Here is a 27,055-nt window from a genome sequence, read left to right on the forward strand (position 1 = left end):
AACCAATCCTTTTGTACAACTTCTCTAGCAACAAAAACTCCAACAGGCTGACACCACCATCATGCCTGTTCCAGACATATTTAAAAGAGAAATGATGATTTCCTTGAAAATCTACTTGCATAAAAGTTGCAAGACATTGGAGGAGTTCTCCACATTCTCCTTCCTCCATCTGGCTTGAAAGTATATTTGATAAAATACACAAAAAAGCACATGATTTATAAGGTAGAGTAAAATGGATGATTTGGGAACTGATCTCTTGTTGATATTAGACTTCATATCAACTCTCTGTGAAGTTTCTAAAACAAATGATGGAGTTAGGGTATGAATCTGCCACAAGTGTTAAGCAAACATACACATTCCCCTTCACATGCCCCCCTTCCACACACACCTAGGCACACACAGAGATAAGCATAGCAGATCATGAACACCTTGGAAAAGACTGAAATGCTAAATGCCTCTCTTTGTGGGCAAAAGAGCTGGTGCAATAATTCAAATGCCTGGTACAAAAATTCTGTTTAATATCTACCTCCTATTTAAAACTCAGCTTTTAATTTAATTTTATTTACAGAATATTTTCATTTCATTTGTTTCTTTAAAATTACTTAGTTCTCATGTGTTGTATGTCTAGGAAGATTTTCTTCGAAAAATAGAAAAAAATAGATGATATCTTTTCAGCAGAAAACATTGGTTGATACAATTTTAAACCATCATGATATGGAAGAATTGTTTTGTCCCTCTCTAAGGTGGAAGAAGAATTTGGACCACAGATCATTTGCAATGAAATACTAGACATTTTTAACACGATTTCAATCAGTTTTGATCCTCAATTGCTTATTCATTGTAAACAGTAATTTTTCAGTGAAAGGAAAGTGTGTGTGGTATATCTACATTATGTTTAAACCCAATTCCTACTAATGGCCAGGCTGAACTCCAGTAAATAATGTCCTGAATGATATTTTGCCACCTTCTTTAGCACTTCATAAAATCCTAACATGATGAAGTGTTGAAACACAGAGATTTTCTCTTAGAGAGTGTCTCATGTTGTAACCCATCCCATGGATTTTATGCTGTAATTCTTATCTCTTTTAAAATCTGGTATCTTCTGCATAGTTTTCATGAACCTGTTACAGTAGCGAAAATCACAGATAAATGTCATTTTGTACAACTTTGAATTTACCCCAAGAGCTGAGAGAAAACTTGCTCCTATACTTCAATCTGAGTTTCTTCTATAGTCCAACTTTGTTTCTCCACCATCAAGATTCTCCTTTGTTGCTGCTCCAAGCCCCGTCCAACCTGACCTTGAATACTTTCATGGATGGGACACCCACAACTTCTCTGGGCAACCTGTTGCAATGGTCCAGCACTCCCACACTAAAAAATGTTTTCCTTTCATCTAATATGTGTCAGAAATAAAATAAATCTAGGCATATAAACATTGACTAAAAATTACAAATTCTTTTGATTTGAAGCACATTTTATATGAATACTGACTTATAGGTGACTAAAATATGTTGATGGGTATTTGAGCTGACAATTTTTGGAAAAGTGCATGGAGTTGAAAATTATAACCAGCAAAATGAAAAACTTCTTGCCATTTTTTCTTTCCTCTCATATTCAAAATTGCATATGTCAGATATCAGTGCTTCATGCAAACCTCTCAGATGCTCTCAGAGATAAAGCTTTTCTTTCAGATTAAGTTGCAGTTGACATAGAACACTAGTAGTAGTGAAAGTTTTTCTGGGCATAGTGGCAGCACCTTCTCATTGGATTAGTGTGCAGAATGCATTTCATCCAAACTGGAAAATTGATCCCGGCTCTGTTCTATTCATCATTCTTACTGCATCAGGCCTGAAGTTCCCTGCGGGGGAAGGGAAGATATAAGTCCAATTGTGTCAGGAACCCACGTCTCATAAAGGAACTCACTAGGCACAGCAAAATATCCAAATATGGATAACATTGTAACCAGACCAGTGAAGAGACTTTTGCTTTTATTTCCAGCACATCAGTCTCAAAATACAAAATGGAGACATGGCAGCTCACTGATCCACACCAAAAATGTCTCTTTCCAGCAGGGCTGGTACAGAAATACATAAAATCATCTCAGACTAGAATTCAGCCAATCAGACACAGAAAACACGTACTGACAGTCATTCTATCCAATCCCACAAAGCACACGCAATGATAGTTAAAACAAAGACTAATTCATAGGAGACAAAAAACAGAGTTCTATTCATGCTAACCTTCTAAAGATATACATTAAATAACCTTGTTGCCATCCTAAAGCCAATTCTACAGAAGCCTATTGTTATTTGTCACGTATGCTCTACTGCTTGGGAAACTTTTCTGCTTGCATGGGAAACTTTTCTGCAATGCTAACAAAACTCCAATCTAAGGCCTACATATTTTTTTTAACCATTTCTTAAAAACCCTTTAACTTTAAGGATTCCAACACTGCATCAGGCCTGAAGTTTCTGTGAAAAGTAGCCTGTGGACCTTGAAGATAGCTCATGTGAAACAGATGAGAGGTGATGGAGAAGTTGAGGGAGAGAATAAAGAGCATGTGGCCCAGAAGGGACACCAGAAAATATTTCTTCATGTGATCCATAGCCTGAAAAACGTTTTAGCACCCTTTAAAGGTGGTGTTTGACAAACAGGGCTGAAGCAGATCTTCAAAATATCCAGGAGATCAAAATCCATTGAAGCAAATTCTCCTGGCCAGTCACCTTGCTGCTGCTGCTAATTCACCCTCCATACCAGCTGATCAGGCCTAACAATGCTGCTGCAAAAATATTGTGAAAAAGGTAGGCACATTTTCACAGATGCAGGGAAAATCCCCTTGGATGATGATTCCAAGGCATAACTTGATGGAGCAAGTTATGCAACCTTGTCTACTGGCAATATCTATCCATCTGTCAGCATCACTTTAGAAAATAAATGTTTGATCCACAAAAAAAAATTTCATATGTCCTGTCTACCTGCTTCATTTCAACCAATGAATAGGCTGCATTCCATCAGCAAAGGGTTTATGATCCTGTGTTTCTTTAAACTGTAATCATTTTTTATTTCTTACTAAATCAGACAGTATCTACTCATAAGATTCAGATGTCCATGGTAGGGGTGTAATTAAATTCACATGTTAAAAAATATCCTTCTTGTTTTGTTTTTTTTTTTTTTTAATTACCCACATGTAACATCAGTCTGAGAGCTGAAGAAAACCCCTTCATTTGCTGTTTGCCAAGTATCATCTATGTGATACAAATTCTACTTGGGAAATCACACCCATTCATTGCCATGTAAACAACCTTTTCTTCATCATTAGGTATTTTGGTGAAGTGAATGAATAGAACACAAGCAAGGGCATTTGTTCAAGATGCTCCAGAAAGAGCTGTGGTCTGTTCTCTTCTTTGCTGCCTATGTTAGCACTGAGCTGCAAAAAATGAAAGACTACTAGGAAAAGTGTTACTTTTAGTCTAAATTCGTAAATGACATTTGAAATACCCTGTTAAATGAAAAGGTGCTCTATTAAATGATGGCATCTTAAGGGAAAAAGTCAGCTTTAAAGAGGTTTTGAGACAGTTGCTTCTGGAAGAAAAAAAAACTATTGGAGGCATCTAAGGTCTTTAGCCATCCCATCTTGAAGATTGATTCAAAACACAGTTTCTTCATCTAGGAAGAACAGAGGACCATAGATGCAACCCATTTGAAAATGGAGTTCTATTTCTCTCTGGTTGGGATTACCGGACATCATTTCTTGTGAAGTCTGCAGTTAAGCTCTCCACTAACTTCCTTCCCTGAAATTCATCTCCATTTGCTCCTTTGTCCAGAGTCCCCATTGCTTAGCGATGGTATACTCAATCTATGCATTAGAATAATCAACTAGAGTGTGTGACTCATACCTGCTAGGTTAAATTAGCTGGAACAGAATGGATAGTTACAGTTGCTTGTATACAATAGTCTTATTTTGACAAGTTCTCTTTAGACAATGTTGAAGCAGTACTAGCAAATAGGAAGTACAGCTTGCAACACGGAAAGACACTCTTCCACGTTCTCAAGTTTCCTGTAGTTCAATAGATGCCAAAAGTCTTTTTGTAGTACTACTACTGTCTTGTAGGAATACTTGGTCTACTCCTACCTTGGATAAAATTACTAATGGGTTACTTGTCTACAAGGCAGAACATTTTTCCTTTAATAATACGTTTTTTGTAAGTTGGAAACTGTGGGATCTCAGCACCTCAGGACTGATGTGCAGAGTGACCGAGACCACCCTTGGGGGGCTTGGGAGTCCTGGAATGTTGCCAGAAGTGTCTGGTGGCTGGACTTTGATCCCACACGGGAGACAACACCTGTATGAGGATGGGAGGATTTCACTGGGGTAAATGGTGAAGGGATAAGTTAATTAGAGTGTGAGACACAGGGTTTAAGATTTCTGTACAGGGGGGTCTAAAGAAGTAAGATGGAGGAATTGGGGCGTGTCCTGTCCTTCTTCTTCTTCTTCTTCTTCTTAGCCTCCATCTTCTGTGGTGATGTTGGCACTTTGGGATTGGTTATTACTAAAAGTGCACTGGTCAATAAGGGTAAAAGGTATTGGGGAAAATTGATAAATATTGTATACGTAATTTTGAGTATAAAGACAGGTGACCGCCCCGGGGGCTCTCAGTGTGCTCATGGCTGGCGTGCTGTGCAGACCTCTGTCGGGCTGAGAGAAAATCTTGTAGATAAATAACTAATAAACACTGAAGACCGAGAAAAAACCTGAAGCCTCTTTTCGTCCTTTGGAGCGTGGGCTGCCCAAGGCCATCCTGGGCCTTTCCAGGTCATTAAAACAGCCGAGAAACCGACAAGTGGCGTTCGCTGCGTGGGCTACTCCCCACCAACCTTTCGGGGGGGGATCAGCCCTGAAGAGCTGAAGAGCTGAAGAGCCGAGAGGGCAGCTCCAGCCTTGGACGAATTCCCAGGAGAACACTGAAAACTCCTGAGGAGAGAAGCCAGAAGAAAGAGGAAAAAAAACGGCCAGGAGAGTCTGCAAAAAACAGCAGCCACTGAGAATTCCATCTCTCAGCTTCTGCCGAAGAAAGTTCGTAGCAGAGCAGCCCGGATCGGAACCAGAAAGGCACCTCTGGATCCATCTCCTGTGACCTGCTGGACGGAGATCGGGAGCCTTCGGACTGCTTTGACGACAGATTCGGTGAGAAGGTCAAAAATAAGAACATGGGGGGCACACTCTCCCAGGAACAGCGGGAAATCTTGTCCGCCTTACAAGGCGTGGCTGAATCATACACGGAAGGGATCCCAAAGAAGGAGTTAAAACAACTTTTATTGTGGGTGAGGCTCAATTATCCACTTTCAGAGACACGCCTGCTATTTGAAGTGGGGTTTTGGCAGGAAATTAACAGACATTTATATCTCTTAGCAACAAAAAAAGATGAGACAGCGTTAAAGCTGCTCTCGCCAGCAAGAACCATGCTAGAAGGCATTTCAGTGCAGTCGAAAAGACTAGAAAAGAAACGAGAAGTTGCGGGGCCCTCAGAAGAAAGAGGGGGAGAGCAAAGCTCTCGGAAAAAATTAGCTCTGGCCTCAGATAGCCAGGGGGAAAAGGCTCTCGAGGAAAGGGAGCAGGAAATAGTATCAAAACCTCCGATCCCAAGACCCAGAAACCCCAGGAAATCCCTAAAACGTCCTGAAACCCCAGATAGTACAGGGGAATCAGGATCCAACTCGGACATGAGGTCAGAAGGGGGGATGCAGGGGGGGAAAAAGGGATCGGAAGGGGCGCTTTCTCGTGGCGGGCACGGCGGCGTGGCAGCAGAGCAGGGCGGCCAGGCTGCGGTGGTGCAGGCGGGGAGCACGGGTGAAGACATAACGGGAGACACGAGCTCCGGTGCAGCTTTTGTCAGCGCAACGCCGGGAGCGGCGGCCGCTCCAGCTGGCACGGTGCCAGAGATGCGCGCGGCGGGCAGAACTCGCAAAGACCCGGGGGGGGAGTCACAAACCAGCGCAGGAGTGTTAGACATGGGCGGCGAATTGGGGGAAGCTGTACAGCCCCAAAGGGCCACCATAGAGTGACGCAGGAGGCGCGCGGTTGTGATGTCAGACCCGGGGCGGAGGTCGGCTCGGATCGCGGAGCGGGCCCGGGTGCCGGCGGGAGGCGGGCTGTACACACCGGTGGGGGGAGTGGACACAGCGTTAGAGGAGGAGGAGACAGAGTCGGGGACAGAGCAAGGGGAGGACACTTCGGAGGTGGAACGAGGAGGAGAGAGTGACGTTAGCTCGGGAGAGACAGGGAGCGGCTCGGAAAGCACACATGCGCGGAGAGCAGAACGTGGGCGGGTGCGGGCCAGGTCCCCTGTGACGTCTCGGGCGAGGAGGGGCCGTGCTCAGTATTCTACGTCCCGGGGCTCCACACCTTCTCCAGACTTGGTGTCTTTAGTCGAAACCCTCAGAGTCCAAGGCTCATCCCTTCAAGGGAGACATTCTGGTGTTCGAGCTCCATTTTCAGCTGAATTAAAAGCCAGGCAGACTCGGTCTCAAACGAGATTGCAATCACGGAAGTCGACCGGAAGAGGAGCAGTCGAGTTCATTCCGTCATCCGAGCTGGGGAGGCCGGTGACAGCGCCACCTCGTGGGCAGATGACAGAAGTGCACGACATGCCGGATTGGTTCGGTGGAGCCACACCGCCATCTCGTGGCGAGACTGCAACAATGCAGCAATTTTTCCCAACATTATACAAAAGGAAAGGCACTTCAAAGAAGACAATGATAACACAACAAAGGGATTATCCGTCAACTTCGGGATTTCGTGAAGATGATGAAAGTTCAGATGAAGCACAGCAACAAGGAGAAGATGTCCTAAGGATCACAGCATCGGAAGGTGTTCCGACATGGACGCTGTCAGCAGCAGAAGCAGCAAAAAGCTTCTTGCATTAATTTGATACAGCAAAAAAGAAATATCAACAGGATCCTCGAGTTTCCTTTTCAGGTTTAGGAGCGAGGCCAAAAACCTAAAGGCGAAAAATGAGGTACAATGAATCACTGATGACATCCACAACACCATTATTCATGCAAATCCCAATGGAATCTCAAGAAGAGGAATTCCAAGAGCCGGTGAAGATGATAGATTGGAAGCGAATCAGAAAAGCATTGGCAAAGGAAAAGCATTTATTTCCGGGATCAGGAGATCTGACAATGCCGGTGACATATGATGCCCAGGGACAGAACCCAAGGTGGGAAAGGATGGGTCATGAGATACTCAAAGACTTAGGGAAGGCGGCTCAAACTTTTGGGCTGAACTCACAATACTTCAAACAACTACTAAGAGGGACATTCACCACGTATGACCTCACGCCATATGATATTCGAAGTATTGTGGCAATGATTCTCACTGACACACAGAGTCTCGTCTGGGAAAAAAGGTGGAGAAAATATCTTTCTGAATTGCGGAATAGATATCAAGGTGGGCCAAACGCAAACCTCACAGAAGGGCAGTTAGCAGGGAATCCTCCAGATGACAACCCAGGGGAACAAGCAGTGCGGCTTCCACGAAGAGTGTTAAGCGACATCAAAGAAGCAGCACGAATGGCAATCATGCAAATTACACCGACAAGAGCTCCCGATGTTCCGTTCTCTTGCATCGGGCAAGGTCCAGCAGAACCATTCATGTCGTTCATTGATCGACTCACGCAAGCCGTGGATCGACAGGTGACGATCGAAGAAGCGAAGAGGCCTCTCTTGGAGGGCTTAGCTTTCGGCAATGCCAACCCGGATTGTCAACGGGTCATTAGCACCATGCCAGGACAGCCATCCTTGGCAGAGATGGTGGAGGCATGCAGCAAGGTGGGGACACCTCAACATGTCGCATCGATCGTGAAGAGGGAATTAAGAGAGGAATGGGAAGAACAGTTAAAGGGACACTCAGAAAGGCAATCAGAGGACAAGACATTAGAGAAGATGCTCGAAAAAATACTCCATCAACAGGATGAGAACATCAACAAAGTTCTTGCAACGATGCAGAAAAAGAACAATCCCCCAGGAGGACAGTGCTACAAATGTGGGGAGTTTGGGCACATGAAAAGGAATTGTCCATGAACACGTACGCCAGCGCCAGCACAGAAAGTGGAAAGGCCAATTTGTGCGCGGTGCGGAAGAGGAAGACACTCTGCGAAAGAATGTTATTCCCAGACAGACATGGATGGAAATCCGTTACCGCATCCGGGAAATGGAAGACTCAGCGTGGGAAATCGCCGGTGCGCTCAGACACAAGTACTGACGGCGTCACAAGAGCAGACAGGGCAATCATCAGCGAACGACAAGCAGATGCCCTCAGCAAAACCCTCAGTCGATTCCACAGTGACCTCCTCCCACCAGGGGCACAGTGTGCATTGGCAGCTTCAAAACTAGTATGCTTTCTAGATGAAAGTCATGCGGAGATACCAACGGGTACCCGCGGGGAATCATACAAGAAACAAGATTTCTTGATAGTTGGGCAAGATAAAGGCAATACTCATTGTTTATCCAACGGTTGTCTCAGCGGACAAAAATACTGAATTAATAGTTTTGGCAAGAGCACTTCGTCCACCATTGACTGTACCGGAAAACACTTTGGTTGCCAGAGCTTTCGCATTGCCGCCACACACAGCTGGAGAGGTCATGTCAATCTTCGACAAAGAAGGTTTCCCTATGAAGGAACATGTTGAAGTACATACAACATGGGTGAAACACATAGGTCGAGACCGACCCACGCTCACATGCCAATTGACATGTGGGGACAGGACAATAGCGATCAGAGGTATGCTCGACACAGGGGCGGATGTAACGGTAATATCGTACATGTTTTGGCCACGCAGTTGGAGCTTGGTCGCGCCATTGGGTTCTCTCTCAGGCATAGGGGGAGCATCTCTGTGTCTGCAAAGTGAGAATTCTGTCGTTGTCACGGGACCAGGAGACAAGACGGTGATCATTCGTCCTTTTGTCGTCCAAAAGCCGATCACAGTCTGGTGTCGGGACCTTTTGGCACAATGGGGCGCGAAGATCAAAGTGGATTTTTAATAGGGGTTACTGCGGCACTCTCCACATTGAAGTTGACATGGAAAACAGATGATCCAGTTTGGGTGGATCAGTGGCCCCTTGAGCGGAAAAAACTGAGTGCTTTGAAAGACCTGGTCCAAGAACAATTGCAGAAGGGACACATCAGGCCAACAGACAGCCCTTGGAACTCTCCAGTGTTTGTCATCAAGAAAAAGCTATCGGGCAAATGGAGGTTGTTACATGATCTCAGGAAGATCAACGAAGTCATAGAAGACATGGGACCACTTCAGTTGGGACTTCCATCTGTCTCAATGATTCCCTGAGATTGGCAGCTTGTGGTCATTGACCTCAAGGATTGTTTTTTCAGTATTCCACTCCATCCAGATGATGTTCCGAGATTTGCCTTTTGAGTTCCGAGTATCAACAAGGAAACGCCTCTGCAGCAGTACAATTGGGTCGTTCTTCCACAAGGCCTCAAAAATTCTCCGACGATCTGTCAATGGTACATGGCACGAGCTTTGGCACCAGCACGGAAGAAATTTCCGAAGGTGAAGATCATTCATTACATGGATGATTTGCTCATTGCAGCATCAACACGACAGGAGCTGCAAGAAGCTCGTGACTGTGTGATTGCAGAGGTGCAAAAGGCAGGTCTGGAAATCAGCATTTCGAAGATTCAGGAGGTTGTGCCTTGGAAATATCTAGGGTGGAAAATTTCAGAGAGAACAATAAAACCTCAAAAATGGAGATCAGCACTAAGATCAGCAATTTGCATGATTTGCAACAGCTTTTGGGAGAAATTACTGGATGAGGCCAGTTTTGGGAATCACAAACAGCGACATTCCAGCGTTGCTCGATCTTTTGAGGGGAGACACAGACATTCGATCTCCCAGGACGCTCACGCCAGAAGCGAAGAGAGAGTTGGAGAAAGTCGCGGACGCGATACAGAAAAGGCAGGCACATTGATTTGTTCCAACATTGCCTTTTCAGTTGGCGGTGCTGGGGAAGAAAACACAGTTCCATGGCTTGATCTTCCAATGGGACGAATCGCAAAAGGACTCTTTGATAATCATAGAGTGGATTTTCCTACCACACAGGCCCGCAAAAACAATTCTCACAGATTTAGAGATGGCAGCACAAATCATCATAAAGGCGAGAACAAGGTTGCTGACAATGGCAGGAAGAGAATTCTCAGTCATCAGATTACCTCTGAAGTGAGACTATTTCGATTGGGCAATGCAACAATCGAAAGACTTGTTAATCGCGTTGTTAGCGTTCCCAGGAACTTGCACAGTCCACTTTCCACAACATAGAATACTGCAATCACAAATATGTTACAGAGCAAAACCAAGAATAAGTGAAGAACCTTTGGACGGGATCATAGTGTTCACAGATGGCTCAGGGAAGACACACAAGTCAGTGATCACGTGGAGAGACTCAACGACAGGGGATTGGGAATCAGACGTGAGGATGGTTCAGGGTTCTCCACAAATTGTGGAGTTGGCAGCCGTTGTCTGAGCATTTCAGTTGTTCAAACAACCTCTCAATCTGGTGACAGATTCCGCATATGTTGCGGGTGTGGTCAGGAAATTGGAGGGTTCACTCTTGAAAGAAGTCAGCAATGAGGTTTTATACTCGTATCTGACGAGGTTGAAAACACTGCTAGAGAGCAGGGAAAGAGAATATTTTATCACACACATTAGAGCGCACACAACACTTCCTGGGTCTTTAGCGGAAGGAAATGCTCGAGCGGACAGGCTGACAATGCCCATTTCGCAAACACTGCCGGACATTTTTGAGCAGGCAAGATTAAGCCATGCGTTCTTTCATCAGAATGCGCAAGCACTGATGGAGTCCTTTCGTCTCACAAAGAGTCAGGCGACGGAGATCATTAGTGCTTGTCCAGACTGTCAGCTTGTGCAGCCACCTTCTTCTACCGGAGCAATCAATCCGCGGGGGCTGCAAAGTCTTCAATTGTGGCAAGCTGATGTCGTGAAGTATCCATCTTTTGGGAGGCTCAAAAATGTTCATGTTTATGTAGATACATTCTCAGGTGCAGTCTTTGCTTCAGCACATGCAGGGGAAACAGCAGACCATGCTTGTCGACATTTTCTGCAAGCATTCGCATCATTAGGTGTGCCTCAGGAGATAAAAACAGATAATGGTCCAACGTATACAGGCAGGGCGCTTGACAGATTCCTGAAAAGATGGGGTGTCAAACACATGTTTGGTATTCCACATTCGCCCACAGGTCAGGTGATCATTGAGAGAACACATCACACCCTGAAATCCCTTCTGGACAGACAAAGAAGGGGTGAGACAGAAGCAACACCTCACATGAAATTAAATAAGGCACTGTATGTGTTGAATTTCTTAAATAGCTCATCCTCAGAACCTAATCCACCAATCATGAGACATTTTCTAAACAGCACACAGGCAAAGCTAATGGAAAATCCTTTAGTTTTGATCAGAAACCCAGAGACAGGACAAACAGAGGGTCCTTTCAAACTAACCACTTGGGGCAAGGGTTTCGCTTGTGTTTCCACTGATCGAGGTCTGAAGTGGGTGTCGGCACAACACGTGAAGCCATTCCGAACGCGAGAACACGAGAACGCTGATCCAAGAAACAAGAGACGAGTACTCAAGGAGAAGTCGAGACTCAGACTGCAAAAGATGACTCAGAAGAGAAATAAAAAGAAACTAAGGACTTTGGGTATTTCACACAAAAGCAAAGTAATGAGTTTCATGATGCTCATGTGCATCATTCTTTCATTCATTGCAATAAGCAATGGTAGAATTCTTTGACATCCCTCCCATTTGGAGAGGAATTTTAAAGGTAGGGTTCTATGTTTTGATAGTTCTCCTAGTTCTCATACTTGTCGTTCCATGCATATTTGCATATTTAAAACGTGCCATGAATCAGATAGCAAAAGAGGTCTTCTTGGTGCAAACAGAAGGGGGAGATGTGGGATCTCAGCACCTCAGGACTGATGTGCAGAGTGACCGAGACCACCCTTGGGGGGCTTGGGAGTCCTGGAATGTTGCCAGAAGTGTCTGGTGGCTGGACTTTGATCCCACACGGGAGACAACACCTGTATGAGGATGGGAGGATTTCACTGGGGTAAATGGTGAAGGGATAAGTTAATTAGAGTGTGAGACACAGGGTTTAAGATTTCTGTACAGGGGGGTCTAAAGAAGTAAGATGGAGGAATTGGGGCGTGTCCTGTCCTTCTTCTTCTTCTTCTTAGCCTCCATCTTCTGTGGTGATGTTGGCACTTTGGGATTGGTTATTACTAAAAGTGCACTGGTCAATAAGGGTAAAAGGTATTGGGGAAAATTGATAAATATTGTATACGTAATTTTGAGTATAAAGATAGGTGACCGCCCCGGGGGCTCTCAGTGTGCTCATGGCTGGCGTGCTGTGCAGACCTCTGTCGGGCCGAGAGAAAATCTTGTAGATAAATAACTAATAAACACTGAAGACCGAGAAAAAACCTGAAGCCTCTTTTCGTCCTTTGGAGCGTGGGCTGCCCAAGGCCACCCCGGGCCTTTCCAGGTCATTAAAACAGCTGAGAAACCGACAGGAAACATGAATTTGTGCACCAATCACGGGGAATGTATTCCTACTGAATAAGTTTCACAACCTTCTTTAGAAAGTATTGACTCTGTATAACTTCAAAATAAGAATTCTGGGCATCTTCATTCTATTGTAAATTTTTTTCTGCCATGCTGGTGTTGTTCTCTATCATTTTTACCAATAGAAATATTTTTCCCTGACACCTATGGAAAAGACCTATGTTGACTCAATAGTGCAGCGTCAGTACATTGTTTAGAATTCTTTCAACATGGTCCCAAATATATCTGACAGCTAGACAGCAGAGGAGGTTAGCAACAGTGAATGGGAATAACTTCGGAACCATTTCAGTAGCTTTCCCAGGAAGGGCTTGCTTTCTGCCACTGCAAATTTTCCCAGAGATATTGTCTGGTTAAGAGTTGCATCAAAAAGTATTTTTGCACAAACCTTGGGACAAGTTCTGCCTCCGATTTACTAAGTGAATGCAAAGAGGGTGAAAGTGCTGCTTCAAAGCCCTCTGTGCTCTTTATGTACCAAGAGGGGGGTGACCCCAGAAATAAGTTTTTGATCTCTCTTCGGAACACAAGGCATGTCATCACCTCATTCATTTTCTTCTGGGACTCATAGCATCTAAAGACTAAGAAGCTCGCTTGCTTGCTAAAGTGTGTTCAGCAAAAAAACCTTGTCTCATCAGCAAATTTGAACACAACTACAATCGAGTCAATTCCAATGCTGGCAGGGCAATACTCTGCTCCAGTAGTAACATGCCACTACTAGAAGACTGTGTAAAAATATTTTTGTACAAAGTAATTGGAGGGAAAAATAGAATTGGGAAGAATTGCACATTGTTCTGGAAAAAGCCTCCTGCCATGGTCTTACAGACATCATTTGCTGGTATCATTGCTGGTTTTTTAAATTTTGTATAAGATAAAATATTACTGCACCTTTATGTTTCCTTAATAGAAGTGCAGCCATTTCTTAATAGAACATAAGTAAGCCATTTGAATATGTACAAATGGCCTTTTCAAATACATATGCTATAGCACACTGTGGAAGTAATTAGCTATAAATAGAAATGTAAAGGTTTAAAAATATTTTGAAGAAAGTAATTGTAAGGTGATAGAAGAAGAAAACAGCAGTGAAAAAAGGAGGACATCGTACAGTGGAGATGTCGTATTTCACTTCCTGAAAACTGTGTAGGTTTGTTATTGCCAATGGTTTTCATTAGGAAGGAAGAGATTCCTTTGGAAAAAAAAAATTCAAATTGACTTGAAATAAATGTTATGACACTTAGCTTCACCAATCCTGAAGAAAAATTCTCATCACTTGATATGGAAATTGTGATGGTAATGAAGACAAGGATGTCTAAGCTGTGCCATCAGTAACATAAAAAAGCATTAGAATGCAGGTAAGACTGAGCTCCTGAACTAGTGAGAAGGGAATGCAACAAAGACATTTTCCTTTAAGAGTCTTCAGGATGAAGAGCAGATCAATTTTTTTATGTGAAGTATTTATGAATAGAATGAACCTTCAAAATAAGATTGTTTTCAAAAACCTGTTTACAGTATCTCTTAGAATGATACAGAGTTCTTATTAATAGAAAAAGAAAATCAGTTTTTTCCAAACTGTTGTGCGCTCTTAAACAATCTACAAGAAAAATAGTATTTTTTCATGCTGGGAATGATGTTAATTACAAAAAAGCCTTGTAGCACACTTGACACTGTAGTCACTTGATTAGCATAGCTTTTAATTCATCAAACAAATTTCCCATTGACTATTTTTCACCTTTAAATAATGGCGTCTTTATGCTTATGCAGCATCCATCAAGAATTTCTTGGTTTTTATTTTGTACTCAATCCTAAATGGCAGGTTCTGCATTCTGCTATCTGTCTAGCTTTCCCATTTGATGCAGCTTCTGAGACGTATTTTCAGAATTGAGGACTACCTGCAAGAATGATGCTAAAATGCATGCATTTTACTCCTTGGTTAATGCAAAACTATTTTTCCTTTACAGCACAATAAGAACAGGAAAATAATGATGGTGGATTAAATCCTTACAGTAATACAAAGAGGACTATTATCATCATTAGAAACCAAGCAAGTTGTATTTATTGCACATGCAGTACAATCACTAATGCAAATTACCCTGTAAATTCAAAAGGAATCTGTATCATAGGAGTGGATTGAATGTGTCTATTGATATTTTGCTTAAAGCAGAAAATTAATTCTTTTGAAAGCCGACTCATAATTGCAACCTCACTTTCAACTACAGCTTTCAAACAGTTGAATCATGTCTGTTTATAAAATGATACAGTACAGTACACAATAGCAGATCAGGTCATAGACATTCAAAAGAAAAAAAAAGATCAAAGAACAGATTCATTCACATCTGCAAGCCCTCAAGAGTGTACAGATCAAATGTCCCCAGAAAACTAGGCTGGTGGCGCAAATTCTCTATGTTGGCACCAGCAGAAGCAGCTGCTATCTTTATAGGATGCAATCTTGCTTACATCACCCTTCAGAGCAATCTTCTGTACCCCTGCCCAATACACCTTCTGCTCTATTCCTCGGACTTCACGTTTGCATTTCTGCAGAGTCCTGTCCTGCAAACTGACTCAAAGTTCAGGTAATAAATATCCAAGATTTTAAAATATTGTGTTAAGTTTATTTATTTCATATTTCATTCCGTCTAAGCAAACTGCAACTTTCTGAAGTGAAATATGTCATGTGTATTTTGCATGTTAGTTCTGCTTCACATTAAAACTTCTCACAGACCCCTATGATGCCTTACTGCAAAAATATATAGCTGCAAAGAGTGGTTGTGGGAAGCTAGAAGTGCCAGAAAGCCATGTAAACAATCTAACAATAGAGCCTTGAATTTCTGAATGTAATTGCACCATGTAAAGTCAAAATATAAGATTTAAATGATTTTCATATAATAATGAGTGTGAGGAAGAGCAAATCCAGATAGAATTTTTTTATAAACAGTTCCAGGACAAACATGGCCTTGACTTGGAAGTATAGCATGAAATATTTTTATACAGCATGAGTTCTCATTACCTAATTATATGATTTGTATAACTGAATTGGAAACCAGGAAATAAATGAAGAAAAATATTCAAGCTATAAAAGATGTGAGTTTAAAATTTTCTTTGTGTTTCCGATTAAAACTATTAGGTAGCTAAATCATCACCCGTTATTTTAAAAAGCATCTGGACATTAAAAAGAGATAAATTTCTGCAGGACTTGGATGTCAGGTATTCCTGAAAAGCTTTATTTCATTGCTTCCCAACCCTGAATCAATCCACTTAAACACAGCTGTATTTCAGATGCTCAGTGAAACTGACCATGTAATGCATGTAGTTGACAAATAATCTGCAGAAAAAGCTAGATCAATTTGAAGATCTTTTCCTGTAAATGGCATTGAAATTATTTGTACAAACACACAGATGGGATTTCTGCTGTCTTCTTCAGGCCACTTCCTCCAGAGAGCTCTCCATCAAATCTCTCTAGTTCTACTCTTCTGGTGATCCAAAGTCAGCACTGGGATTGTCCAACTGCATGGAATTACTGTCCGCTAGAGCTGCACACTGAGGGCTTCTGTGTGCAGCATCACGTGAGCCCTACTAATGTCACCCTGTTGGTATAAAGTGAGCTAGCTGGACCTTAAGGGACAAGATTGTTCACTGATTTTGTAATAGAAATTAGGTATAAGAAGGAGGCTGGAGGATTTAAATATTTCTGCCTCCCCCTTAAGCGACACTAAATCTTGGTCTTTATCTGAAAAACTAGGTGAATTAACCCATTCAGCATTCATATGCCAAAAATTTCAGTAATACACTAAGAACTGTCAAAAGAGTAACAATTCCAATATTACTTTATAAAAATAATTAATTTGAAAAAGTCAGGAAGAAGGATGAAACATGCCAATATCCTATCCTGAGAAGCATTCTGTTGATTTGCACAGGTTTCTTACTATATATAGTAGAGGTGGCCTTTGAGTCCCAATAAAATATCTGTATTATAGAATATGTACATATGTCTATGTAAAACCTGATCCTCTAAGTCCTAGTAAAATATCTGTATAGTACTAGAATATCTGTATATAGGCCTTGCCCCAGTAGGTCCCAGTTGATCTTGATGGGTTGCAGCTGCAATGTCCTTCATTGGGCTGCAGCTGTGGCTAGTGAAGGTAGCTGGGATAAAAGGGAGTGGGTTGTCCAGTCAGGGAGAGCCTGGAAGGAGCCCTGGCTAAGAAGGAACAACATGCAGAAGAAGGAGTCTGTGCTGTGAAGATCTGCAGCTGTAAGAAAACACCAAGAGTAGGTATGGGACTCTAGAAATATAACAACAACAACTATATTCCCATCTATTGCATTGGACATCCATGCTTGCGATGACAGAAATACTTGCAAAGCTTACCAGATAAACCATGTTCTCTTCAGACAGCAAAACATTTCTTGATGGTTGTATTTGCTAATTACATTTAGACTCAATATTCTTAAAGGTCTTTTCCAACCGAAGTGATTCCATAATTCTCTAAGTTGCACATCCTGCTTGTCCTGGTTGAGGGTAAATTTGGCAGAAAACCTCTAAAAGGGCCCCCCCCAAGAAAGCCCACCCACACGGCCCCTCCCCTCAACTGGTTTGGGAAAAATTTCCTTGGAGAGAAGTGGAAAAAACCTGTTTATTTAACAGGCAAAGCACTCTCCAGCACAAAAAAATGAACAATACCAGATGACAAAACTCATTTGCCACTCTGAAGAGACGACAAATTCAGAAAGTCTCTCCTGTGGATGCTCGCTCTGTTATCAATCCCTCTGGCACTGGGAAAGGCTGCTGCCCAGAGTAGACCCTCATAGGCCACAAAGTGCAAGCTCTCAGTGCTCCTCAGGTCCCAGTCCGGAGCAGGTTTGAACAGTTCCAAGAAAAGGGAAAGAAAAAAAGACAGTCCAGGGAAAAGTCTGCCTCAGCCAGCTAAACCAACTGAAAAGCAAAGGAAGAATCTGTTCTGCTCTGTCAGTGCCCAGACAACACAGTGTAGCACAGAATGTGGAGCGGTGTTGCTTTTAGAAGAGTGAGTGCAGCCTTTGATAAGAAACTACGTGCTTCTTCTTGTCCCCACCTTGGCTCTCAGAACCAGTCTTGAAGGCAGAGAATATAATATCCAGCATTAACAGAACAGATGACTGGGGATACAAGCATCATAAAGTCACCCTAGGACACTGCTCTACTGAGATATGTCACCAGACTATGCTAAGACAAAGTTTTGGAACTGCTAATTAAAATTCTACTATTACAGTGAAGCTGAGGAGGAAACAGCTCACTCCAGTTACCTTGGGGCATGCCAATACTTCCTTTCAATCACAATGTTTTTCATTTTTAAGTCCGTGACATCACAGGCATAATTCAACATCTTTTGGGCAGAATGGAAGATATTATTCTTCTCATTATACTGAAGGGTAAGCAGAAATGCAAAGCAGTTATTTCAAAATGAAAAAGCAATAAAGTCAATAGTAAAATTCACCACAGTTTTGTTTACTACCCTAAGTCCTTACTATCCCAAAATATAAGAACAGCCTTGTGACTACTTAATTTTTTCCTATACCTACATGGAGAATAAGGGGTAAATTATCCCAAACAATGGTAATCCACAACAAAGCATTCTTGACATCATACTAAGGTTTTACAGAGCAAGCTCTTCACCTGATCACTTTTGTGTTCCCCTTGGGATGCCTTTTGCAGCTGCAGTGTGTCTGGAGGCTCTGGGCTTTGTGGTTTCAAAACTCCTAACCCTACCTGGAACCCAGACCCTAAGCAGTAAACGCAGCCTTAGGCTAAGGCTGGTTCCAAGGAAAAATCAGTGGTGGAAGCCCTGTTGTGGCAGTTTTGTGTTCCTCTTAGACTGGCTTTTGCAGCTGCAGTGTTCCTGGAGCTCTGGGCTTTGTGGTTTCAAAACCCTAACCCTAGCTAGAACCCTAGGTGTAACCCTAACCCTAGGCCATAAACTGTGCCTTAGGGTAAGGCTGGATCCAAGGTAAAAGCTGTGGTGGAAGCCATGTTGTGGTAGTTTTGTGTTCCCCTTTGGGATGCCTTTTGCAGCTACAGTATGCCTGGAGCTCTGGGTTTGTGGTTTCAAAACCTGTTCCATATTGCAGTGCAAGATGTTTTCTATTACCATCTGTATGGCTGTCTCTTCTTCCACTGGATCTTCAGAGGAAGAATACATCCTTCTCTACAGGACCCCCTTGCTCCAACAGAACCCCACCTGACCCTTCAGGAGGACTGCAGCCACATTTCCATTTGGACTGCTACCAGCACCCTGACACACAGGGTGTCAGGTTGGGTTCTGACTCTGTCAGTGTTGTTCTAGTGTACTGGCTTGTTTGTTTTATCCTTTTTTTTTTCTTCTCTTTCCTATTAAAGAACTGTTATTTCCTGCTCCCATTTTTTTGCCTGACAGCCCCTTAATTTAACATTTATAGCAATTTGGAGGAGTGGGGAGGGTTTACATTCTCCAACTCAGGGGAGGCTCCTGCCTTCCTTAGCAGACTCCTGTTTTTCCAAACCAAGACAGATTTTGGCTCCCAATGTGGGCTCAAGGGCATAGAAACAAAAAGGGAATAACAGTTCTTGAGTAATCTAATTTTTTGTGTGTGGCTATAGAAACCTCATTAAGCGACACCATGTGGTCCAGCTTGCCCTGGTTTGGGTGGCACGTGATCATGGCTGTATTTCTCCCATTTGTAGGCCTTTATCTAAACATGGGTCCTATAACCAAGGCTACTGTGTCTGTTATCTGGTTTGTTTTATGGGTGAATAAGGTGAGGAATTCATGGATTTTTAACTTCCTCTGGAAAGCAGGCACATGGATTCACAGCTATCACACACTAACTGTATGTTTTTGGGGTTACTTTTATAATGGCACCTGCTGTAAGGAAATGACACTGGGCGAAATCTTCTCTCAACCCTTTAACCATCTCTTTCGGTCTGCCCCACCAGTTTTTGAAGGGTTCAGATCCACTCTAAATATTAATGATATCATAGAGTGGCTGGTGTTGCTGATAGGCCTGTTCTATTTAGCATTTAGAGAGAAGGGGAAACTAACCTGGATAAGTACCCTGACACCTACCCCAAAATCTAACATGCCACAGGGAAAGAATGCAGGACCAGCACCATAGAAAGTGCTGGAAGACTCTTGAGGAAGGGATCCAATAGCTGAGAGAAGTGGCAGTATTGGAGGTACTCTTTGGGAGGGATGGACAGCATGATAATGACCCCAACAATGTTAGGTGCACAGGACAAATGTTGTGGAGTCTGGAAAATCTGGGGCCATCTCAATATACCACCTTTATTGCAACGATTAATGCCGACACCAACCAAGAGACAGTGGGTTCTGTTGCCAACAAGCTTAGAAATTATGAAAGTATGATCAGTGGCCCGAGGCAGGCTCATGTCTCTGCTGTGGTCCAAGAACTCAGAGAGGAGATGAGGGAGGCGTTGAGGAGGAACAGTTCCCACATTGCACCAGTGCGAGTCACAAGCTCCAAAGTCAGAGTCCAACATTCCCCAGCTAGAGAGAGAGGGTACACCCCACACGCTGACCTGTGTTTTTTTCTGCGTGACCATGGGGAACACATGGGAAGGTGGGATGGAAAACTCACTTCTGTCCTGGCAGCACGGGTGCGTCAGCTCAAGGAGGGAAACACTAATAGAGGGAATTCCAGTAAAGTGAAGGTAGCCTCAACCTCCCATGACCGAGCTGCTGAGTATGATCTGTCAGATCCCCTGGAAGGTACCTCTACCATGTATGCCCAGGAAACAAATAGTAACCAGGGTTAGAGGGCCCCTGCCTCTAGCCAGGGAGAGGCACAGGAAAACCAGATTTTCTGGGCGGTGTGGATCCGATGGCCTGGCATATCAGAACCACAAAAGTATGATGCCTTAGTTGATATTGGTGAGCAGTGTGCCCTGATACCATCGGGACATGTGGGGGTGGAATCTGTTTCCATTGCTGGGGTGACGGGGGGATCACAGCAATTGACCCTGTTGGAAGCTGAGGTGAGCCTGACTGGGAAAGAGTGAAAAAAACATCCTATTGTGACTGGCCCAGAGGCCCCATGTATTCTGGGCATAGATTTCCTTTGCAAAAGCTATTGCAAAGATCCAAAGGAACTCAGATGGGCTTTTGGCATAGCTGCTGTAGAGGCAGGAAACATCAAGCAGTTAAACACTTTGCCTGGACTATCAAAAAGCCCATCTGCAGTAGGTCTCCTGAACGCAGACGAGCAACGAGTGCCAACTGCCACCTTGACAGTGCACCGCCAGCAGTATCGGATGAATCAAGATGCCGTGATCCCCATCTACAAAATGATCCGTGAGCTGGAGAGCCAAGGGGTGGTCAGCAAGACCCACTCACTTCAACACTCCTATCTGGCCTGTGCGCAAGTCAGACAAAGAATGCAGATTGACTGTGGACTATCGTGGCTTGAATTAAGTGACTCCACCACTGAGCGCTGCTGTGCCAGACATGCTGGAACTCCAGTACAAGCTGAAGTCTGAGGCAGCAAAGTGGTGCGCCACCACTGACATTGCTAACGCATTTTTCTCCATTCCTCTGGCAGCACAATGCAGGCCTCAGTTTGCTTTCACCTGGAGGGGCGTGCAGTACACCTGGAACCAACTGCCCCAGGGGTGGAAGCACAGTCCCACCATCTGCCATGGACTGATCCAGACTGCACTGGAAAAGGGTGAGGGCTTCAGAGCACTTGCAGTACATTGATGACATCATTGTGTGGGGGAACACAGCAATGGAAGTGTTTGAGAAAGGAGAGAGGATCATCAGGATTCTGCTAGAAGCCAGCTTCGCTATCAAGAAGAGTAACCTGCCTGAGAGATCCAGTTCCTGGGAGTGAAGTGGCAAGATGGACAGCGTCAGATTCCTACTGAGGTCATCAACAAAATCACCGCAATGTCTCCACCAACTAGCAAGAAGGAAACACAAGCTTTCCTGGGTGCCATAGGTTTTTGGAGGATGCACATTCTCAATTACAGTCAAATTGTAAGCCCTCTTTACCTGGTCACCCGCAAGAAGAACAATCTCCACTGGGGTCCTGAGCAGCAAAAAGCTTTTGCCCAGATCAAGCAGGAGATCGCTCATGCGGTTGCCCTTGGCCCAGTCAGGATGGTACCAGACGTAAAGAACGTGCTCTACTCTGCAGCCGGAAACAATGGTTTGTCCTGGAGCCTTTGGCAGAAGGTGCCTGGGGAGACTCAAGGCCGACCACTGGCATTTTGGAGTCGAAGCTACAGAGGGTCCAAAGCCATCTACACTCCCACAGAGAAGGAAATCTCAGTGCCTGTGAAGGAGTCCAGGCTGCCCTCAGAGGTGATTGGCAACAAAGAACAGCTCCTCTTGGCACCCCGACTACCAGTGCTGGGTTGGATGATAAAGGAAAGGTTCCCACCACCCACTATGCCACTGACACTATATGGAGTAAATGGATTGCTCTTATCACACAGCGTGTCCATATTGGAAACCTGAATCGCACTGGTGTTTTGGAGATAATTACAAACTGGCCGGAAGGTGAGAATTTTGGTGTCACAGATGAAGAGGAACAAGAACCAGTGACACGGGCTGAAGAGGCTCCTCCATACAACCATCTACCAGCAGAGGAAACACGCTGTGCTCTTTTCACTGATGGTTCCTGTCGCGTCGTAGGAATGAACCGGAAGTGGAAAGCAGCTGTATGGAGCCCCACACGACAGGTTGCACAAGCTACTGAAGGAGAAGGTGGATCAAGTCAACTTGCGGAACTCAAAGCTGTTCAGCTGGCCCTGGACATTGCTGAGAGAGAGAAATGGCCAAAGCTTTACCTTTATACTGATTCATGGATGGTAGCCAATGCTCTTTGGGGCTAGGTGGAAAAAGGCCAACTGGCAGCATAGGGGAAAACCAATCTGGACTGCTGATGAATGGAAAGACATTGCCGCTCGGTTGGAGAAGCTACCTGTGAATGTCCGCCACGTAGATGCCCATGTCCCCAAGAGTTGGGCTGATGAGGAACACCGAAACAACAAGCAGGTAGATCAGGCAGCAAAAATAGAGGTGTCGAAGGTAGACTTAGATTGGCAACATAAGTGGAGTTGTTCCTAGCTCGATGGGCCCATGATGCCTCAGGTCATCAAGGTAGAGATGCCACCTCTAATTGGGCACGAGACTGAGGGGTGGATTTAACCATGGACAGTATTTCTCAGGTCATCCATGACTGTGAGACATGAGCTGCCATCAAGCAGGCCAAGTGAGTGAAGCCCCTCTGGTACGGTGGGCAGCGGTCCAAGTACAAGTATGGCGAGGCCTGGCAGATTGACTACATCACACTGCCCCAGACATGCCAGGGCAAGCACTGTGTGCCGACCATGGTGGAAGCAACCACTGGATGGTTGGAGACCTACCCTGTGCCTCACGCCACTGACCAGAACACCATCCTGGGCCTTGAAAAGCAAATCCTGTGGAGACATGACACCCCTGAGAGAACTGAGTCAGACAACGGGACTCCTTTTAAGAATGACCTTATCAACCTCTGGGCCAGGGAACATGGTATTGAATGGATATAAAATATCCTCTATCATGCACCAGCTGCCAGGAAAGTTGAACAGTGCAATGGACTACTTAAAACTACTCTTAAGGCACTGGGGAGGGGACTTTTAGAAATTGGGAAATGAACTTAGCAAATGCCACCTGGATGGTCAACACCAGAGGGTCCATAAATCAAGCTGGTCCTGCCCAGTCTGAACCCCTGCACACAGTGGATGGAGATAAAATCCCTGTTGCACACATGAAAGGTATTTAGGAAAAACTGTTCGGATTACTCCCACCTCAAATAAAGACAAACCCATCTGTGGGATTGTTTTTGCTCAAGGACCTGGTTACACTTGGTGGGTAATGCAGAAAGATGGAGAAAGCCCTTGTGTACCACAGGGAAACCTAGTCTTAAGTGAGAGCTGTGTGTAAGGTTTCTTTGTGATGCAGATCGAAATGAATAAGGTGTGTATAAAGTTCCAGATTGCAATGCAAGATGTTTTCTATTACCATCTGTATGGCAGATTATCTTTTGTCAAGTGGGCAGTTTGCTTTATCTCTCTCTTTGAGTGAGAACAATCACTCCTCCCTGGGGAGGGACATCTGTTGATAACAGCTATTGAATGTCACTGCATGACTGAAAACTACAACATCCCATTGTTAGATGCTAAGCCCAGAGGGAGGAGCCAAGCATTCTTACCCAGATATAATCCAGAGGTTTTGAGACACCAGCATGGTTTTTCCACTGGATTCCCCAGAGGAAAGGCAGCTGCCTCTCCTTCCAATGGATCTTTGGAGGAAGAATACATCCTTCTCGACATGACCCCTTGCTCCAACTGAACCACACCTGAAACTTCAGGAGGACTGCAGCCACATTTCCATTTGGACTGCTACCAACACCCTGACACACAGGGTGTCAGGTTGGGTTCTGACTCTGTCAGTGTTGTTATAGTGTTCAGCATTGTTTGCTTTATCCTTTTATTCTTTTTTTTCTTCTCTATTAAAGAACTGTTATTTCCTGCTCCCATTTTTTTTGCCACAGAGCCCCTAAATTAGGAATTTTTATATATTTGGAGAAGTGGGGAGTGTTTACATTCTCCAACTCAGGGGAGACTCCTGCCTTCCTTAGCAGAGTCCTGTCTTTAAAAACCAAGACAAAGCCATAACACTAGCAAGAACGCTAATAACTGGGCAGTAAACAGTGCCTTAGGCTAAAGCTGGATCCAAGGAAAAGGTTGTGCTGGAAGCCATGTTGTGAAATTTTTTTGCTCCCCTCTTTTGCAGCTGCAGTGGGCCTGGAGCTCTGGCCCTTGGGGTTTCAAAACCCTAACTCTAGGTGGAACCCTAACCCTAACCCTAGGCACTAAATACAGCCTTGAGATAAAACTATATCTAAGGACAAAGCTATGGTGGAAGACATGTTGTGGCAGTTGTGTGCTACTCTTGGGATGGCTTTTGAAACTACAGGTTGCCTTGATCTCTGGGCTATGTGGTATCAAACCCCTAACTCTAGCTGTGACCTAACCCTAGACAGTAAACAGTGACTTTGGCTATGGCTGGATCCAAGGAAAAAGGTGTGGTGGAAGCCACGTTGTGTCATTTTTTTCCTCCTCTTTAGATGTCTTTTACTCCCCTGTCGATGTGTTTTGCAGCTGCAGTGTCCCTGGAGCTGTGAGCTTGGAGGTTTCAAAATCCTAACCCTAGGTGGAACCCTAACCATAGGGTCTAAATGCAGCCTTGACCAAAGGCTGGATCCAAGGAAAAAGCTGTGGTGGAAGCCATGTTGTTGCAGTTTTGTGTTGCCCTTGGGCTGCCTTTTGCAGCTGCAGTGTGCCTGGAGCTTTGTGCTTTCTGGTTTCAAAACCTAAACCTAGATGGAATCCTAACCCTAGGCACTAAAGGCAGCTTTAGGCTAAGGCTGGTTTCAAGGAAAAAGATGTGGTGGAAGCCATGTTTCGCCAGTTTTCCTTCCCCCTTGGGTTGCCTTTTGCAACAGCAGTGTGCCTGCGGCTAGGGGCTTGGTGGTTTGAAAACCCTAATCCTATGTTTTAAACGCACCTTTGGGGTAAGGCTAGTTCCAAGGAAAACCTGTAGTGAAGGCCACATTGTGGCAGTACTGTGTTCCTCTAGGGATGCCTTTGGGAGCTGCAGTGTGCCTGGAACTCTGGGCTTTGTGGTTTCAAAACACTAACCCTAGCTGGAACCTTAAACCTAGGCAGTAAACAGTACATTTGGCCATGGCTGGATGCAATGAAAATCAGTGGTGCAAGTTGTGTTGTGTGATTTTTTTGCTCCCCTTGAGATATCTTTTGCAGCAGCAGTGTTCCTGGAGCTCTGGGCTTTGTGGTTTCAAAACCCTAACCCCAATGCTAGGCAGTCAACACAGTCTTGGATTAAGGCTGGGTCCAAGGAAAAGCAGTGGTGGAAGCCATGTTGTGTCATTTTTTTTTTCTCCCCTTGAGATGCATTTTGCAGCTGCAGTGTGCCTGTAGCTCTGGGCTCTGTGGTTTCAAAACCCTAACCCTAGCTGGAACCATAACCCTAGGCACAAAATGCAGACTTAGGCTAAGTCTGATTCCAAAGAAAAAGTTGTGGTGGATGCCATGTTGTTGCGGTTTTGTGATCACCTTAGGATGCCTTTTTACAGCTGCAGTGTTCCTGGAACTCTGGGTTTTGTGTTTTCAAAACCCTAACCCCAGCTGGAACCCTAACCCGAACCCTCAGCACTCAACGCAGCTTTGGGCTAAGGCTGGTTGCAAGGGAAAAGGTGTGGTGGAAGCCATGTTTTTGCAGTATTTTGGTCCTCTTGGGATGCCATTTGCAGCTACAGTTTGCCTGGAACTCTGGGCTTTGTGGTTTCAAAACCCTAACCCTAGCTGGAACCCTAACCCGAACCCTAGGCACCAAACACAGCATTGGGCTAAGTCTGGTTCAAGGGAAAAGCAGGGATGGAGGCCATGTTTTTGCAGTTTTTTTTACTCCTGGGCTGCCTTTTTAGCCGCAGTGTGCCGGGAGCTCTGGGCTTTGTGGTTCCAAAAGCCTAACCCTAGCTGGAACCCTAACCCTCAGCACTCAATGCAGTCTTTGGCTAAGGCTTGTTTCAAGGAAAAATATGTGGTGGATGCCATGTTGTGGCACAATGATGTTCACTTCGGGATGACTTTTGCAGCTGCTGTATGTCTGGAGCTCTGGCCTTTTTGGCTTCAAAAGCCTATGCACTAAATGCAGTCACCCCTGTTTCTTCCCAAAGCACAAATTTTTGCACAAGCTATCCCTGTGCCGTGTTTACCTCAAGGCACCGAAAAACAAGGGCCCACAGTTGCCCGAGTCCTACTTATTGGGAAAGACAAACCCAAAATGTCAGTGGGGGTGGGGAGTAAAAACCCATTGAGATGCTTGTAGACACGGGTGCAGACTGCACAGTGATCCCAGAATGTTGCCGGTCACGTTCGAGGTGTAGGAGGCCTGCAACTGGCGGGACAATCCAAGAGTGTCATCCAAATTAAGGGACCAAATGGACAACTGGCAAATATCCATCCATTTGTGTTAGATTATTCGGAACCATTGTTAGGGAGAGATTTAATGGCCCAGTGGGATGTCACAATTGATATTCCAGACTCTCCACAGCATTTTTGTACAGCGGTCATTGAACAGCGTTGCACCCAAAACTGAATTGGAAGACAGACAAACCAGTTGAGATGAAACAGTGGCCGCTCAGTAAACAACAATTAAAGGCGCTCGAGGAGCTAGTGGAAGAGCAACTGAAAAAGGGTCACATGGAGACCACGTTCCTGTGGAGACCACGTCCCCGTGAAACTCTCCAGTGTCTGTCATCCTGAAGGCTGACAAAAAGAGATGGCGGATCCTCCATGACCTCC

This window comes from Melospiza georgiana, chromosome 13, assembly GCF_028018845.1.
Source record: "Melospiza georgiana isolate bMelGeo1 chromosome 13, bMelGeo1.pri, whole genome shotgun sequence".
NCBI classification, from domain to species: Eukaryota; Metazoa; Chordata; class Aves; order Passeriformes; family Passerellidae; genus Melospiza; species Melospiza georgiana.